The 18359-nt window shown below is 39.0% G+C and overlaps 1 long non-coding RNA gene across 1 annotated transcript; it reads left to right on the top strand.

The window, feature by feature from the left end:
* Nucleotides 1-6439: 6439 nt before the first annotated feature.
* On the top strand, nucleotides 6440-17860 carry LOC122196047 (uncharacterized). The gene is made up of 3 exons (XR_006187328.2): nucleotides 6440-6970; nucleotides 7403-8017; nucleotides 17703-17860. It is a non-coding gene; the product is annotated as an uncharacterized LOC122196047 (long non-coding RNA).
* Nucleotides 17861-18359: the final 499 nt, after the last annotated feature.

The following is an 18359-nucleotide window of genomic DNA, read 5'->3' as shown; positions in this document are numbered from 1 at the left end:
CTACTATGCCCGTTTACGTATTTAGTTTTTTGTTTCTATATATATATATATATATATATATATATATATATATATATATATATATATATATATATATATATATATATATATATATATATATATATATATATATATATATATATATATATATATATATATATATATATATATATATTTTAAGATGACTTACAATGAAACTGAGTTGTTGTTCAAGAAAATTTTTGATCAGGTAGCTACCCAGCGGTTTACAAGTTCAAAAAACATCATTACATTCATTTTTGTTGTTTGAAAAACACGGTTAAACTAACATATGTTGTTCAAGAAACTGCCCTAATAGTCAACTTAGACAAACATCAATTTCGTGGTTATATTCTCTTGCCAACACAATTCCAAAGAAAAAAGAAAACACCATTTGATCCGGTCATTTTGTAAAAAATTTGCACATATTGCAAATCACACGGTCTCTTCATTCTTCTCTTTTGTGAATACGCCGCACCCATCTCTTTACAAATTATCGGCCTCCCTCCCATTGATGCTCACACCTTTCCCCACTAATAGAAAGAGAGGTGTCAATGACAAAATTAGCAATGTAAGTTATCCCAAGCTAATCAATGATGAACTTCCAAACCAGGATTTCTATTCCGTAAATTCTAGCCATTTATAAATGGATTGGAGAGGGATTAGTGATGGATCCAGAAACAAAAAAACATCCCTCGCTAAATGCGGATTATCAATTTTTTTTATTGTTTTCATTGATTTTCACTTATCTCCTATTTTTCGCCACCACCCCGAATCTATATATTCTTAACTTAAATTTCATTTGACACCCCCACCCTAACATCAAGTCCAATCACCCCCAATCCTAACATCGTCAATTCTGGCCATGCACCGCTACCCTGTGATCTACGATTCTAGCCGTCCACACCTATCGTTGCAAATTCATGTATTTGGGTACACAACTTTTGTTCAACGACGTCAAGTATCAAGAATATTTAAGCTATATTTCACGACGTCAAGATTGTGGTTTCTCTTTGAGGCGTCAACCTCCAGTTTTATGTTATTTGTTGGCCATCCCAACAACCCATCATCAAGACTTTCAGTTATCTACTTATCTGTCAGATGCTCTAACTTGAACGTTGTTTAAAAGGATTACATATTTTTCTATTTTTTTTGTTGATTTTGACAATGTTCGAAAGAGGTGAACTAAGTAGAGTTTGTATGTCTTTGAGGTTATCCAATTTTGGTTTTGAACCATGCTCAATATTATAGGACCAGGGATCCAAAGTAAATGTGTGTTGATTGGAGTCTATCACCGGTGGTGGATATTGGTAGGGATGGGAAGGGGAAGGGGAAGGGAAGGGGGCAAAGTGTTTTTAATTAAAGTAATTTGAAAGAGAAACAGGTGGTTAGGAATGTATTATTGTATTTTTATATTGAGTTATTTGAGGATCATAACACACAACTTAATTTTTAAAAAACCTCAACCGTTGTCATTAACTTGTACTTGGTAAGGCATAACGGTATATAAGCCACAAGACTTAACCCGTGGCGAGGTAGAGGGTGCACCACGTTCGTAGGACGTGCTATTTGCATGTATGATTTAAGGTTGATGCGGTTAATCGTCCTCAACAATTCATTTCCATGTGCATTTCCATGTACAGATGATGAATACATGGCAGGAGTTCTCAAAATACAATCTATTGAAACATGCCATTTTTTTGGACAAGACTTATTGGAACATTTATGTGACATCCTCAAATTTCTCAGCCAAAAAAGACCGATTTATTTTATGCTTTTTAAAATAAAATCAGAGTAATCCTTTAAAAAGATGTTGCGGAATTTATTCTCAAAACAAAACATTATAAAAGTTTATCAAAACCTTTCTTCAAGAAATGTATATTTTCATTTCATATCAAACCTCGGGATGTCATGTTCCAATACAGATCAAAAGCATAAATAAGACATTATAAGCCTTACAACAGTTATTTACAACTACTCGCCTATAATCCAAATATCACTCATCATCATCCGACTATGCTCGGGGTCCACTGCCTGTAATATAAAAAGCTGAGTGGGTCAGGCTTGGGAGCCTGGTGAGCATATAGGATTTTCAACCCACAATAAATGATAAACTTATTAAGTTCTCAATCAACAATAAAGCTATTAATTTCATCAACCAAAATAACCCTAATTACCCATTCCCATTATCCTCACTTTACGTCCCTAAAACGACTATCACAAGGGACCTAGCCTAAGGATTATCACTAGGGGTGACAACATTGCTTTCCTCAACAATTTATGTCAAACAAGACATCCTAACATAATACAACCAATAAGGTGACAAAATTGCTTTCCTCTACAATTTATGTTAAATATGACAAACATCGGGGTGACAAAATTGCTTTCCTCTACAATTTAAGTCCATAGCACTTATTTTATCGACAGTATTTCCCACGGGAATCCCCCCCCTCGCAATACATGTCAATGGGTTTTCCATGTGTTAAATCCATAGCTCTTATTTATCGACAATATTTCCCACGAGAGTCCCCCCCCCCCCCCCCCAATACATGTCAATAGGTTTTTAGAGTAGGTAATCGACAGTATTTCCCATGGGAGTTCATAGCTCTTATTTATCAACAGTGTCCAACCCACCTTCCATCACACACCCACTATTACATCTACCCATGTTTTACCCAACATTTTGGTAGATAAAATACATATACAATTTAAATTATTTAAAAACATGTATAAATCATTCCTTCAATATTCATCTCAAATAAACAAACAATATATATTCACACAGCATATATTTATATAAAATACTTCATATCTATGTGTAAAGTGAAAGTAACTACACACTCACTTGATTTAACGATCATCGGGCAGCACTTCGTTGCCTAAAGCGATCGTTTTTAATAAAACCGGGAGTTTTATTGAGAAACCGGGCTCTGCGAAGGTCGGGCTTCGAAACCGAAAAGATAAATTTTCCGGACTTCTCGGGCACTTCGTGGTGTATTCCGGGTGTTATAATCGATATCGGGGCTTTGGGGGATGTTAATATGAAGGAAGTATTGAAAAAGGGGTGAAAGATGGTCCGAAGTCGGCTTAGAAGAGAGGAGTCAGCAGCGGGGACACGCGACAACAGCAGGGCTAAGGTGCGCAGGTGGCTCGCACGTGGGCTGCGCATGCGAGGGGCTCGGTATCGGCGTTTGATTGGACCGAGATCTAGTCTAAGGCTTCGGACGTGGCACCCCCTGCGAGACTCGGACACGCCATAAGGGACACGCGTCAGATCTTTAGTGGACAACTTCAGATGGCTCTCCGGTTCGGATGACTCAGCAAAATTTCGGACATGTGCCATGATTTAAGCGAGGGTGACGTGGCCGAAGTCCACGTATGCGAAATTTCTCGGTTTTGACAACATTTCTCGATTTTCGCGCCAAAACTTATAACATCCACAACTTTCGCATATGAGCTATGTTTTTAACGTTCTTTATATGCACGCGTAGGTAAAATTACGCTCTACAACTTTCGTTTAGACCTCGTCGGCTAATTTTGACTTTAATTTTTATATTATTATTTTCAACAGACCGGGACAGGAAATCCGTTAAAAATTCATAACTTCTTCATCCGACGTCCGTTTTCGTCTGTCTTTTTACCGTTGTGCTACTATTGACAAGACCTTCGATTCTCGTTTAGGTCGTGTCGGCTAAAAATCACTTGATCTAAAATTCGAGTTTTTAGCTGTCTACAACTAAGCTGAAATTTCGAAAAATCATAACTTTCTCATACGAAGTCAGATTTGGGCGTTCTTTTTATACCTACTCTCGGTTTAACGAACACTGCAACTTTTGTTTAGATCACTAAGGCTAAAAAGTAGTTTATCAAAAACTCACTTTTTACGACATTCGGCACCGTGGCGGTTTTGTCGCGAAACTTCGACTGGTCATAACTTCTTCGCTATAACTCGGATTTCGGCATTCATTATATATCCGTAATCCTTGTCACGACCACTACAACTTTCTTAATAGATATCGGCTTTATCTAATATTTATTTTTGACGCACATTTTTATTCTTAATTAATTAAACCCTAATAATTAAGCATAAAACACATAATATTCACATAATTCATTTTCATTTCTTCTAAATGAGTTACAAAGGTTAACCTAGACTATTATGTCAATATTAATGCCTAGCCTAGAAACACGGGCGTTACAATTTATACCAAAACAAAGTCGTTGAGGACGAATAGTAATTTTATGTTTGAATAATGTCTTTTTTGTAAGCTTTAATTTTATTTAAGTAATTCTCATATTATTTTCATTTTAATTTTAAGTTTATATATTAAATTATTAAACTTAATTATTATTTAGTTAGTTAAAAAAATGAGAAAATGTCATATTAGCCCAAAAACTTTATTGCATTTGTTTTAAAAGGTCACTTAAGGTTTTTATTTTATTTTATTTTATTTTATTTTTATTTTTTTATTTTAAGGGAATGAAGTATGATTTTGCTTGCTAAAGTTGGGTTTTGTAGAGCCATGAAAGACAAGTCGCTCAAAGTTTAAGGGCCAAAAGTGTAACTTGGGATGATAATCAATTCAGTTGTACTAGAATTGGTTGAATTGGGTGAACGTGTTTAATGAAGTTGAAGAGTGGTTCAAGTCTTAAAGTCAATTAGCTAATAGCCTTTATGTAACATCCCTCTCTGACACGTATCACAATATTGTTCGTTTTGGGCTCCTAGCGCAAAAACTTCCCATAGGGTCACCCATCCCTTGATTGCTCTCGCTTGAGCACGCTTACCTGCAAAGTTATTATGAGATCTGATGCCCTCACATCTTTAAAACGCGTTGTGTTAGGGAAGGTATCCACATCATTGTTAAGGAATGCTTATTTCTCCTTCCCAACCAATGTGGCATCAGGTGCAACCTACCTTCACCCCCCATTATAGGGTTTGACGTCCCGTCGAACGTATCGACTTTGGAAAATTGGGCCGATTATGGGTCTGAAGTAATTTCGGCCTTTTTGGATCAAAAATTAGGAATTGGGCTTTGGCCCAATTGGGGATAGGGCATAGTGGACATTTACATTAAGTATGGATCCTTAGTCAAGGATGGTAATCCAATTGTTAATTGAATGTTTGTTTTTTCTTTGTGTTAGTTCGGGATTTTTGTGAGCCAGCAGGCGGAGGTTTTCAGTGGGGTTTGACATTGTGAGGTGAGTTTTCCCTCGATGTACTAATGGGTATAAGGCACCAAGGCCGACCCTTTGGATTTGATATCCTGACATGTATGCTATAGTGTTGTGGTGATCTGTTAGATTGGTATCCTAGTATTTAGGATGTTGTTATGCTTAGTGATCTGTAGGATCTGTCTGTTTGTTGCAGGCTGGCAAGGCCGATGGTGAAGGGGGGCAAGAAGGGCCGGTGCACAGGGCCCAATTTTTTAAGGCGCCCAATTTTTTTTTATAATATTCAATTGCAACTTAAATTTTCATGCAACCCAATTCCTCATAGTCAATTAGTCCTAATTGAGAACACGCTTCAGCGAGAAGAGAGCGCATTTGCGCCTCGCAGAATACCCAATTGAAACAATCATTTATTTATCGTCTCTCTCGTCTCCCATTTTTGTAGTCCTAACAGGTCGACTCCATCTCTGGCGTTTTTGGAAACCTTCTCCAATCGACTCCTGCACCTTCAATTATTTAAAAATGACGTTTAGGAACTGAGACTCAGAGATCCAATGTAAAATCAGACGCCTCTGAGGAAACTGATTAGAAATGGGCACAATAGAAGTGCCATGGAAGCAGCTTCTTCTCAACGCAATGCAATCTAATTCCCTCCTCATATATGATACACATATCCCTAACACAATGTTTTTCTTTTTTATTTATCCAAACACCTTCTATCGCAATAACCCTTCTCTCAATTTTTGGTTTATATAAAAAGCTAAAATCTCAGCACGCCAACAATTCTTTATTATTATTTCTTGGAGCTAAGCGGTTCGTTTTTGTGGTATGCATTATATTTCAACAGATAGATTAGTGTATGGATAAGGACTACTATGCCCGTTTTTTTTAGATGACTTATAATGAAACTGAGTTGTTATTCAAGAAACAGTTTGATAATAGTTCTAGCCCGTTTACATGTTAAAGAAACATCATTACATTTATTTTTGTTGTTTAAAAAACACAGATTAAACTAACATATGCTGTTCAAGAAACTTCCCTAATAGTCAACTTTGACAAACATCAATTTCTTGGTTATATTTTCCGGCCAACACAATTGCAAAAAAAAAAAGAAGACGCCATTTGATCCGGTCATTTTGTAAAAAATATTGCAAATCACACAGTCTCGTCTATTTTCTCTCTTGTGAATACGCTGCACCCATCTCTTTACAAATTGTCGGCCTCCCTTCCATGCATTGATGCTCACTCCTTTCCTTACTACTAATAAACGACAAACTTCCAAGAGGTCAACAACATAAAAAACCAGGATTTCTATTTGGTAAATTCTAGCCATTTAAAAATGGATTGGAGAGGGATTAGCAATGGATTCCACAACAAAAAAAACATCTCTCATTAAACGCGGATTTTCAATTTTTCTTAATTGTTTTCATTGATTTTCCATTATCTCCTATTTTCCGCCCCCACCCACAATCTCTATATTTTTAACTTAATTTCATTTGACACCCCCCACCCTAACATCCAGTCCGGTCACCCCCAATCCTAACATCGTCGATTCTAGCAACCGCTACCCTGTTATCTCCGATTCCAGCCGCCTCCACACCTATCGTTGCAAATTCACGAATTTAGGTACACAACTTTTTTTAAGGACGTCAAGTATCAAGAATATTTAAGCTATATGTCACGGAGTCAAGATTGTGGTTTCTCTTTGAGGCGTCGACGTCCACTGTTATGTTATTTGTTGGACGTCCCAACAACACATCATCAAGACGAAGACTTTCAGGTATATGCTCTAACTTGAACGTTGTTTAAAAGGATTACATATTTTTCTATATTTTTTGTTGGTTTTGACCATGTTCGAAAGAAGTGAACTAAGTAGAGTTTGTATGTCTTTGAAGTTGTCCAATTTTGCTTTTGGCCATGCTCATTATTATAGGATCAGGGATCAAAAGTAAATGTATATTTATTGGAGTTTATCACCGACGATGGAGATTGGTAGGGATGGGAAGGGGAAGGGAGCAAAGTGTTTTTAATTAAAGTATTTTGAATGAGAAACAGATGGTTAGGAAAGTATTATTGTATTTTTATATTGAGTTATTTGAGGATCACACACAACTTAATTTTTAAAAAACCTGAATTGGTTGTCATTAACTTGTGTACTTGGTAAGGCATTATTGAGGTATTGATTTTAATATTGAATTTTCACACATTACAGGGAAAATAAGTGGCCAATATAAAGCCTTTACAGGAGTATTTACAGGAGTAAAGGTAGCTGTCAATTACACCTATAAGTGGGCTAAGGCAAGATCGTCGGCAATGGATCGCATGTCGTGAAGATATTTAGTAACAGTGCGTGATCCTTTTGGATTGGTGGTAAGTTTAGATTTGAGCGAGATGATTCAGGAACGAGAAGCGTTGGCATAGCTTGTGGTGAGACGGAACCAAGCTTCATATGATGTTTCAGCAGAAGATAGCAAGGGTTGTATAACATCTGTGCAACTACCAAGTAAGGCACTGAACAAGATCTGATCTTGTCTGTACCAGTGAGATTACTCAGCATTGGTTTTACTGGGAGGTTTTGAATAACCATCGATGAAGTGGAGGAGATCAAGGCCAATGAGGGTGGAACGAACTTGGTTTCGCCAAACAAGAAAATTAGATGCAATAAGTTTGATAGGGAAGTGGGTAGTGGCCGTGAGATGAATGATGGTGGTAGAAGGAGTTGATTTATCTGACAAGATTGTGATGATTCTGCAGGTTTGAGAAGAAGGAAGGCAATGGGGATCGAGATTTCTCAGAGGAGAAAGAGAGCTCTTGATACCATTTTGAGGTATTGATTTTAATATTGAATTTTCACACATTACAAGGAAAATAAGTGGCCAATATAAAGCCTTTACAAGAGTAAAGGTAGTTGTCAATTACACCTACAATAACAATACATGGTAAACTTTGACTAACTAAATATGGTAAATATTATAATGGAGATGATTGTGGAAATATTTACGTGATTGCCTTGATAGGCATAACAATATACAAGCCACAAGACTTAACTCGTGGCCAGGTAGAGGGTGCACCACGTTCATGCACACCATCCCTGGTGCCACTATGTAACAACCCGAAATTCATATCTCTAAATGTAACCCTTCTCGCGACTCGTTCCGATCATCCAATCGCCATTTCCGATTTCGTTTCTGATTCCGGCATTTTATTAAGTCGTTAATATGGGTTTTATTTTATGACTTAATAAGTGACTTAATACCCTTAGAACTCATTCTAACGTCTCATATTAATGATCGAAACATTTCTAGAATCAACCATATCGAGTTACGGCAAATTGGCCGGGTGCGACCAAAAGCTCCGTCTAACGCCGGTATCGGGTAGAATTCTACCGTGTTCCGAACTTGGACACTATTTAAAGTGATCCAAGTCTTCATTTTGAAGCTTTTGCTCCATTCTACAACTTTCACTCCAACCTCTCTCCTCAAACTAGAATTAAAGGTCCAAATCTCAAGTTTAAGGTCTCAAATCTTCAAGGTACCTTCCCTAATTGGTTATGCAACCTCTCTAGCCTTCAAATTCGAGTTTAAACCATGGATTAGCACCATTACCATGAGTTTATGGCCCTAGAACAGTCCTAGGCCGTAAACTCATATAAAGGGGGGTTTTTGGAGCAACAAAACCCTTCCAAACCACAATTAGACCTTGAATATGGCTAGATGACTTTATGGAATGAGCTTAGAATGCCTTGGACCATGATTTAAAGCCTTGTATATGAGTTTACGGCCCTGTAAGGTGCCTAGGCCGTAAACACATATTTAAAGGGGTTTTAAGCCATTTAACCCTTCCAAGACACAAAAAAGACTTAGATATGACTTTTAGAATATTGGAAATGGACCTAGAACACCTTAAACATAAATTTTGAAGGGTTTGTGTGAGTTTACGGTCAAGGCTTGTGCTTGGGCCGTAAACTCCTTAAACAAGGGTGTAAACTCACTTCTAAGGTGTTAGAAAGCCATCCAACACCACCAAAAGCCTTGGAATAAATCATAGAACCAACCAAAAATAGTTTAATGTGACAACCCGATATTTCAACTCTTTGTAATGACCTAAAAAGTCAAGTATTGTAACCACCTTTGAGTTAATGAAATTAACTTTGATAATAAAATGTCCAAAAAGTTTCTATTTAAATTCATAATATGTTTAATGTCATTAAACCGTGATCGTACGTAAAAAGAACGCCCAAATCCGATTTCATTTATTGAAGTTATGATTTTTCCAAGTTCGGCATAGCAGCAGTCAGCTAAAAACTCGAATCGGAGATCGAGCGACTTTTGGCCGGAATGACCTAAACGAAATCGAAGGTCTCAACAATGGTAATTCAGCGGTAAAAAGTCTGGCAAAAATCGACGTCAGATAAAGAAGTTATGAATTTCTAAAGAAATTTTCTTACCGCGACCTTTTAAAAATAAATAATAAAAATAATTTCCGAATTTGCCGATGGAATCTAAACGAAAGTTGTAGAGTATGGTCTCACCTTCGCGGGGATATAAAGAACGTCGAAAACGGAGTTCGTATGAAGAAGATATGAATTTTTGAAGTTTATTAAATAAATTATATATAAATTTAAATCAAAAATCTGGTATTATCCGAAGGGGGAGTCAGCATGCTCATCTGAGTTACGCGCCGCGTAACCCCGTACGCCCCGCGTACGCGAAGGCCTTGGTCTCGGTCCGTCCACGTCGCCCCTATGCGAGCTATCCGATCCGTCCCATCCGAAGCGAGGTAGTCGAGGACTTGGTTACGAGTGACGCACGAGTACGCCCCGCGTACGAGCGTACGCACCGCATACCGAGGCTTCTCAGACCCCCTATAAATAGAGATGCGAGGATTCCGGGAAAATCGCCCCATCTCTCATTTCTCTCACGATATTGCCTCGATTTTCGTGTCCGTTTTAACCCGAAACCCTGGTCATTTTGCTCAAGTCCCGAAGGTCGATTTTACTCCCGAGATTCCCGAGAATCCTAAGAAAAATCCGTTTCTCGAGACGAAATTCTGCCCGGTTTCCATCTCGCTTTCTTCAAACTTTCAAGTGAGTTCATACCCCTTAATTAACCTTTTAAATGTTCTATAAATGCTTTTATATGCTTTCAAGGGGGGGGGGGGGGGGGGGAATACAAGTAAAACACACAAGTATCATCGTGTGTTATATAAAGAATTTTTATATGCTTTTACATAACCAAGTCATATGTGATTTATAAACTTTATAGGGAACTTTCGTATATAAAATATCTTACAATAGCATTCTATCTTTTGAAGTATAAATTGTTGTAATGCATGTATAAACTAAACATTTTCTTAGATTATATGTATACTTGTCTATCTTAGGCTCTACAAAAATCTATACTTTCATAACAAGTGATTCCTTTTCTAGGTATTTCTAAACAAACGAGACACACTATTAGAAAACTATAATAGGTATAGTTTTACGAGGATATTGCTAACTTTTACATACTAGAAACACGATTTTCAAGAAATCACTTTCATATACAAGAACAAACGAACATTTTTAACATGTAAATCTGTTTTTATACCACGGTTTGTGAGACATTAACTTCACATACGTTCGAGTACACATTTCAAGTCCTGTATTATATACCAGAATCCCTTGGAGGGGGAGCATGGTGTTTGTGTATAGATCTATACGCGCTTGACAACCCGCGCCTTGACTGTTAGCTACAGTCCACCATTTGGGGTGACAAACGTCATAACATTCCAACGCCTGAAGAACGTTGTGTATAGGCATTCCGAGTCAATAGTATGGTTATAAAACTCACATGGGGTATTAAAAATGCATTGATTTACAAGGTTTTCAAACACATTGGTTATTTTAAACTTACATACAATTTTTAGGAATCCAAGGCGAAACAACGGTCGGGAAGCACCTGTACCACCACACCTCCACCACCTCAATTTGATATTGTCATGTTCCAAGCAGCTACCATGTCACAAATCAATAACTCCGAGTACTACTGGCTCAGGAACTGGCACACAACTATCCAACCATGGTGAGAGTCATGGGCAACCCCTAGAATGCACCTATAAGGATTTTACTAATGCCAAACCCCGGATGTTTTATGGAACTGGTGGGGTGATAGCCCTGAGGCAGTGGGTTGAAAGGACGGAGTCAGTATTTGAAATCTGCTTCTGTCCCGAGCACAGCAAAGTCAAGTTTGAAACTTTCACCCTTATTGATAGGGCTTTAACTTGGTGGAATGGCCACGTTAAGGTACTTACCCTGATAGTGGCAAACTCCATAAGCTGGGAGAGCTTAAAGGTCATGTTGATGAGAGAATACTGTCCACGAGGAGAGATTCAAAAACTCGAGCATGAGCTCTGGACTCTTGGAATGGTTGGTAACGACATCGCGACTTATACCAACAGGTTCTGCGATCTGGCAATCCTTTGCCCAGACATGACTGCTCCTGAAAGCAAGAAAATAGAGAGATACATTTGGGGACTGTCGCCCCAAATTAGGTCCAACGTGTTAGCTTCAAAACCTGACACCTTTGAAAGTGCCAAGGAACTGGCACAATCTCTTGTTGATTATGGAGGTCATCAGAACTCAACGGTTGCTACACTAGAACCACAAAAAGGAAACAACAACAACAACAACAACAACAACAACAACAACAACAACAACAACAACAATAACAAGAAGAGGGTATGGAATAAAGGAAAGGGTGGGTCTTCCCAAGAATCTGCGAAGAAACAACTGGCCTCAGTGAATGCTGCCACGGTACCTACTACAGTCCCTACAAATCTTACCCGACAAAGACTTATGGGGGTAATCTTCCAAAGTGCACCAAATGCACTTACCACCATCATGGACCTTGTTGGGAAATGTAGTGCTCCAACTGCAACAGAAAGGGACACACTGTCCGTTTCAGCAAGGATCCCGCAAAGCCGATCACTCAAGTTCCCAACGCGGGTGTAGGCCAGACTTGCTACGGTTGTGGCGAGGTGGGCCACTACAAGAGGAACTGCCTAAAGGCAGCAAATACCGGCGGGATGGGACGAGTTTTAGCTATAGGCCACGATGAAGCCGTAGCTGATCCGACTGTAGTTGCTGGTACGTTCCTTCTAGATAATTCATATACATGCATATTATTCGATAGTGGAGCGGAGAGAAGCTTCGTGAGCCAAAACTTTATTCACTTACTTAAACCTAAACCTAGCAAGTTAGAAAAATCATTTACGGTAGAGATGGCCAATGGAAAAACCGAAAGTACTAACTGCATATACATGGATTGTACGTTAACTTTAGACGGTCATTCTTTCCCAATCAATCTCATGCCTGTCCCAATTAAAAGTTTCGACGTCATAGTCGGCATGGATTGGTTGAGTCTTCTTCGCGCCGACATCATGTGCTTTGAGAAAGCAGTTCGTCTTAATCTCCCTAACAACGAAACATTAATTATCTATGGCGACAAATCAAGTACAAACCTTCGTATCATTTCATGCATCCAATCTCGAAAGTGTTTACGGAAGGATTGTTGAGCATTCCTAGCGCACATCGTCGATACAAGTCAGGAACCGAAGGACATCAAGAACATTCCAGAAGTACGCGACTTTCCCGATATCTTTCCAGAAGAACTACCGGGATTACCACCACAACGCCAAGTCGAGTTTAGAATCGACTTAGTTCCAGGGGCTACCCCAGTGGCAAAATCTCCTTATCGTCTCGCACCAGCAGAGATGCAGGAACTTTCCAATCAACTTAATGAACTCCTTCAAAAAGGATTCATAAGACCAAGTTTCTCACCTTGGGGAGCACCGATCCTGTTTGTAAAGAAGAAAGACGGATTGTTCCGCATGTGCATCGACTATAGAGAACTGAACAAGCTTACCGTCAAAAACCGTTATCCTCTACCCCGTATTGACGACCTATTTGATCAACTTCAGGGAGCAAACTACTTCTCCAAAATAGATCTACGATCCGGATACCACCAATTACGAGTACTAGAGGGGGATATTCCCAAGACAGCTTTGCGAACTCGTTATGGGCACTACGAATTTGTAGTGATTCCGTTCGGATTAACCAACGCACCAGCAGTATTTATGGACCTCATGAATAGGGTATGCTGTCCTTACCTGGATCAGTTCGTCATCGTCTTTATCGATGATATACTTATCTACTCCTGAAGTAAGGAAGAGCATAGTCAGCACCTATGAAAAGTCCTAGAAACACTGCGATCGGAGAAACTCTATGCGAAGTTCTCTAAATGCAAATTTTGGATTCGAAGAGTCGAATTTTTGGGCCACGTTGTTAGCGAGAAAGGGATACACGTGGACCCCTCCAAAATTAAGGCCATTGAGAACTGGTCGGCACCAAAGACACCTACAGAAATTCATCAATTTCTAGGTCTCGCCGGCTACTATCGCAGATTCATAAAGAACTTCTCTAGCATTGCGAAACCTCTTACTACATTAACCCAGAAAGGCGTGGCCTTTGATTGGGAAGCGAAACAAGAGAAGGTGTTCCAAACACTGAAACAGGCCTTGTGCACCGCACCGATACTATCCCTCCCCGAAGGGATAGAAGACTTCGTAGTGTATTGCGATGCGTCAAACCAAGGACTTGGCTGTGTTCTTATGCAGAGAGGGAAGGTTATAAGGTTATTGCTTATGCCTCCCGACAGCTTAAGACACACAAAGTGAACTATACGACACACGATCTTGAGTTAGGAGCAGTGGTATTTGCTCTGAAGATCTGGAGACACTACTTATACGGAACAAAGAGTACTATTTTCACTGATCACAAGAGCCTTCAACACATTTTCGATCAGAAAGAACTCAACATGCGACAACGACGATGGGTTGAGTTACTAAATGACTACGAATGCGAAATTCGTTATCATCCTGGCAAGGCCAACATGGTAGCTGACGCCCTCAGTCGAAAGGAATACACTAGTCGGAGGGTCAAATCTCTGACTATGACTATCCATTCCCACTTATCCACACAAATTAAGGAGGCACAAATGGAAGCTTTGCGACCTGAAAATGTGGCGGGTGAATCCCTGCGAGGAATGGAAAAGAATCTAGAAGTCAAGGGTGGCGGAGCCTATTATCTCATGGACCGAATCTGGACACCGAAACATGGTGGTTTCAGAAATGTAGTCATGACCGAAGCACACAACTCAAGATATTTCGTTCACCCAGGTTCAGATAAAATGTATCTGGATCTTAAGAAACTGTACTGGTGGCCTAACATGAAAGGAGAAATTGCTACCTTCGTAAGTAAATGCCTTACTTGCACTAAGGTTAAGGTCGAGTATCAGAAACCGTCATAATTACTACAACAACCGGAGATACTAGAATGGAAATGGGAGCGGATTACTATGGACTTCGTAACCAAGTTACCCAAGACGACGGGTGGACTCGATATCATATGGGTCATTATCGACAGATTGACAAAATCCGCGCATTTCCTACCCATCAAGGAGACTAACAAAATGGAAAAGCTTACAAGAACTTACATAAAGGAAGTAGTGCGACTGCATGGTGTTCCGATATCCATTATCTCCGATAGAGATAGTAGATTCACTTCAAGATTCTGGCAGTCACTACAAAGTTCCCTGGGGACTAGGCTAGACATGAGTACAACCTACCACCCACAAACAGACGGGCAAAGTGAGAGAACGATACAAAATTTAGAAGATATGTTGAGAGCCTGTGTGATTGATTTTGGAAAGGCATGGGATATCCATTTACCCGTTGTCGAATTTTCATACAACAATAGTTATCATACAAGCATAAAGGCTGCTCCATTTGAAGCCCTCTATGGTCGAAAGTGCAGATCCCCTCTGTGCTGGACTGAAGTTGGCGATACCCAGTTAGCTAGAGGAAGAGTTCCTGAAAGCACTCTCATCGGTCCGGAAATCATAAGAGAAACGACAGAGAAGATCGTTCAGATACGTGAACGATTGAAAGCCTCCAGAGACCGACAGAAAAGCTACGCTGACCAAAGGAGGAAACCTTTGGAATTCCAGGTAGGAGACCACGTTTTATTGAAGGTCTCACCGTGGAAAGGTTTAATACGCTTTGGGAAGCGTAGGAAACTAAATCCAAGATACATAGGGCCTTTTCAGATTCTTGCTAGAATCGGCCCTGTGGCTTACAAACTTAACCTACTGCGTGAACTTAGTAACATACATCCAACCTTCCATGTCTCGAACTTGAAAAAGTGTCTGTCCGATGAGACTCTTGTTATTCCACTCGGTGAGATCGAGATCAACGAGAGCCTCAACTTTGTGGAAGAACCGGTAGAAATCATGGACCGAGAGGTCAAACAAACAAAACAAAGTCGCATACCCATCGTGAAGGTTCGCTGGAACGCCAAGCGGGGACCTGAATTCACATGGGAACGCGAAGATCAGATGAGACAAAAGTACCCTCATCTTTTTCTCTAATCCACTAGTATCTTTACTACTTTAAATTTCGGGACGAAATTCCCTCTAACGGGGGGATGATGTGACAAACCGATATTTCAAATCTTTGTAATGATCTAAAAAGTCAAGTATTGTAACCACCTTTGAGTTAATGAAATTAACTTTGATAATAAAATGTCCAAAAAGTTTCTATTTAAATTCCTACTATGTTTAATGTCATTAAACCGTGATCATACGTAAAAAGAACGCCCAAATCCGACTTCATTTATTGAAGTTATGATTTTTCCAAGTTCGGCATAACAGCAGTCAGCTAAAAACTCGAATCGGAGATCGAGCGACTTTTGGCCGGAATGACCTAAACGAGAATCGAAGGTCTCAACAATGTTAATTCAGCGGTAAAAAGTCTGGCAAAAACCGACGTCGGATAAAGAAGTTATGAATTTCTAAAGAAATTTTCTTACCGCGACCTTTTAAAAATAAATAATAAAAATAATTTCGGAATTTGCCGACGAAATCTAAACGAAAGTTGTAGAGTATGGTCTCACCTTCGCAGGGATATAAAGAACGTCGAAAACGGAGTTCGTATGAAGAAGATATGAATTTTTGAAGTTTATTAAATAAATTATATATAAATTTAAATCAAAAATCTGGTATTATCCGAAGGGGGAGTCAACATGCTCATCCGAGTTACGCGCCACGTAACCCCGTATGCCCCGCGTACGCGAAGGCCTTGGTCTCGGTCCGTCCACGTCGCCCCTATGCGAGCTATCTGATCCGTCCCATCCGAAGCGAGGCAGTCGAGGACTCGGTCACGAGTGACGCACGAGTACGCCCCGCATACCGAGGCTTCTCAGACCCCCTATAAATAGAGATGCGAGGGTTCCGGGAAAATCACCCCATCTCTCTCATTTCTCTCACGATATTGCCTCGATTTCCATGTCCGTTCTAACCCGAAGCCCTGGTCATTTTGCTCAAGTCCCGAAGGTCGATTTTACTCCCGAGATTCCCGAGAAAAATCCGTTTCCCGAGACGAAATTCTGCCCGGTTTCCATCTCGCTTTCTTCAAACTTTCAAGTGAGTTCATACCCCTTAATTAACCTTTTAAATGTTCTATAAATGCTTTTATATGCTTTCAAGGGGGGGGGGGGAATACAAGTAAAACACACAAGTATCATCGTGTGTTATATAAAGAATTTTTATATGCTTTTACATAACCAAATCATATGTGATTTATAAACTTTATAGGGAACTTTCGTATATAAAATATCTTACAATAGCATTCTATCTTTTGAAGTATAAATTGTTGTCATGCATGTATAAACTAAACATTTTCTTAGATTATATGTATACTTGTCTATCTTAGGCTCTACAAAAATCTATACTTTCATAACAAGTGATTCCTTTTCTAGGTATTTCTAAACAAACGAGACACACTATTAGAAAACTATAATAGGTATAGTTTTACGAGGATATTGCTAACTTTTACATACTAGAAACACGATTTTCAAGAAATCACTTTCATATACAAGAACAAACGAACATTTTTAACATGTAAATCTGTTTTTATACCACGGTTTGTGAGACATTAACTTCACATACGTTCGAGTACACATTTCAAGTCCTGTATTATATACCAGAATCCCTTGGAGGGGGAGCATGGTGTTTGTGTATAGATCTATACGGGCTTGACAACCCGCGCCTTGACTGTTAGCTACAGTCCACCATTTGGGGTGACAAACGTCATAACATTCCAACGCCTGAAGAACGTTGTGTATAGGCATTCCGAGTCAATAGTATGGTTTTAAAACTCACATGGGGTATGAAAAATTCATTGATTTACAAGGTTTTCAAACACATTGGTTATTTTACACTTACATACGATTTTTAGAAACAAACATTGGTCTTGAGAGAAGGCTACTTTTATACTAGTAGAAAATATAGGATTTTCTGGAAACAAACAAACAAGGACAAAACATTTCATTTCATACAAACATTGTCATTTAATACTTATGAAACTCACCAGCTTAAATGTTGATCTACTCTTTCAAAACTTCTTGTATGTCCCAGGGATTCAGTAATTTCAGGTACTAATATGCTTTTGAAGAAGAGATGCTGCGGCACCAGTTTAATTTCATATTTTGACATCATATTGTAATTGGTTTTGAACATGTAACTTTTGACAAATTTAAGCTTTCAATTATATATATGATGGTTGTATTGCTTTCTTTACTATGTATTCATTTGTTACGTTACCACATGAAGTCATCCGCCCCCGAACGTTTCCGTCGTTCAGGTTTTGGGGTGTGACATTTAAGGACCTTAAACACAAAAAACCTCACATATGAGAGTTTACGGCCATAGAACATGCTTCAAGGCCGTAAACTCCTAAAAGGATGTCAAATGGTGCCCAAAATTCATTTCTAGGCTTGTAGGAATTTTTAGAATCACATGTGATTAATTTTGGGACCTTAAAAACAATTATTCAAGGAGATATGAGAGTTTACGGCCATAGACCCCATGCCAAGGCCGTAAACTCCCTTAAGGGTTGTATTTGGTGATTTTAATTCAATCCAAGTCTTAGGTAAAATTATTCCAAGCATTTCCAAGTGTTAATATCCATTTGTGACCCATTAAACACCATAAACCACCCCACCATAAGTTTACGGCCGTAAACTCATGGGGAATGGGTGTTTAGGCCCTAAACTTCATTGGGGAGTTTACTCT

The sequence above is a fragment of the Lactuca sativa genome, chromosome 1 (genome assembly GCF_002870075.4).
Source record: "Lactuca sativa cultivar Salinas chromosome 1, Lsat_Salinas_v11, whole genome shotgun sequence".
Classification (NCBI taxonomy): domain Eukaryota; kingdom Viridiplantae; phylum Streptophyta; class Magnoliopsida; order Asterales; family Asteraceae; genus Lactuca; species Lactuca sativa.
This window is presented reverse-complemented; position numbering and strand designations above follow the sequence as displayed.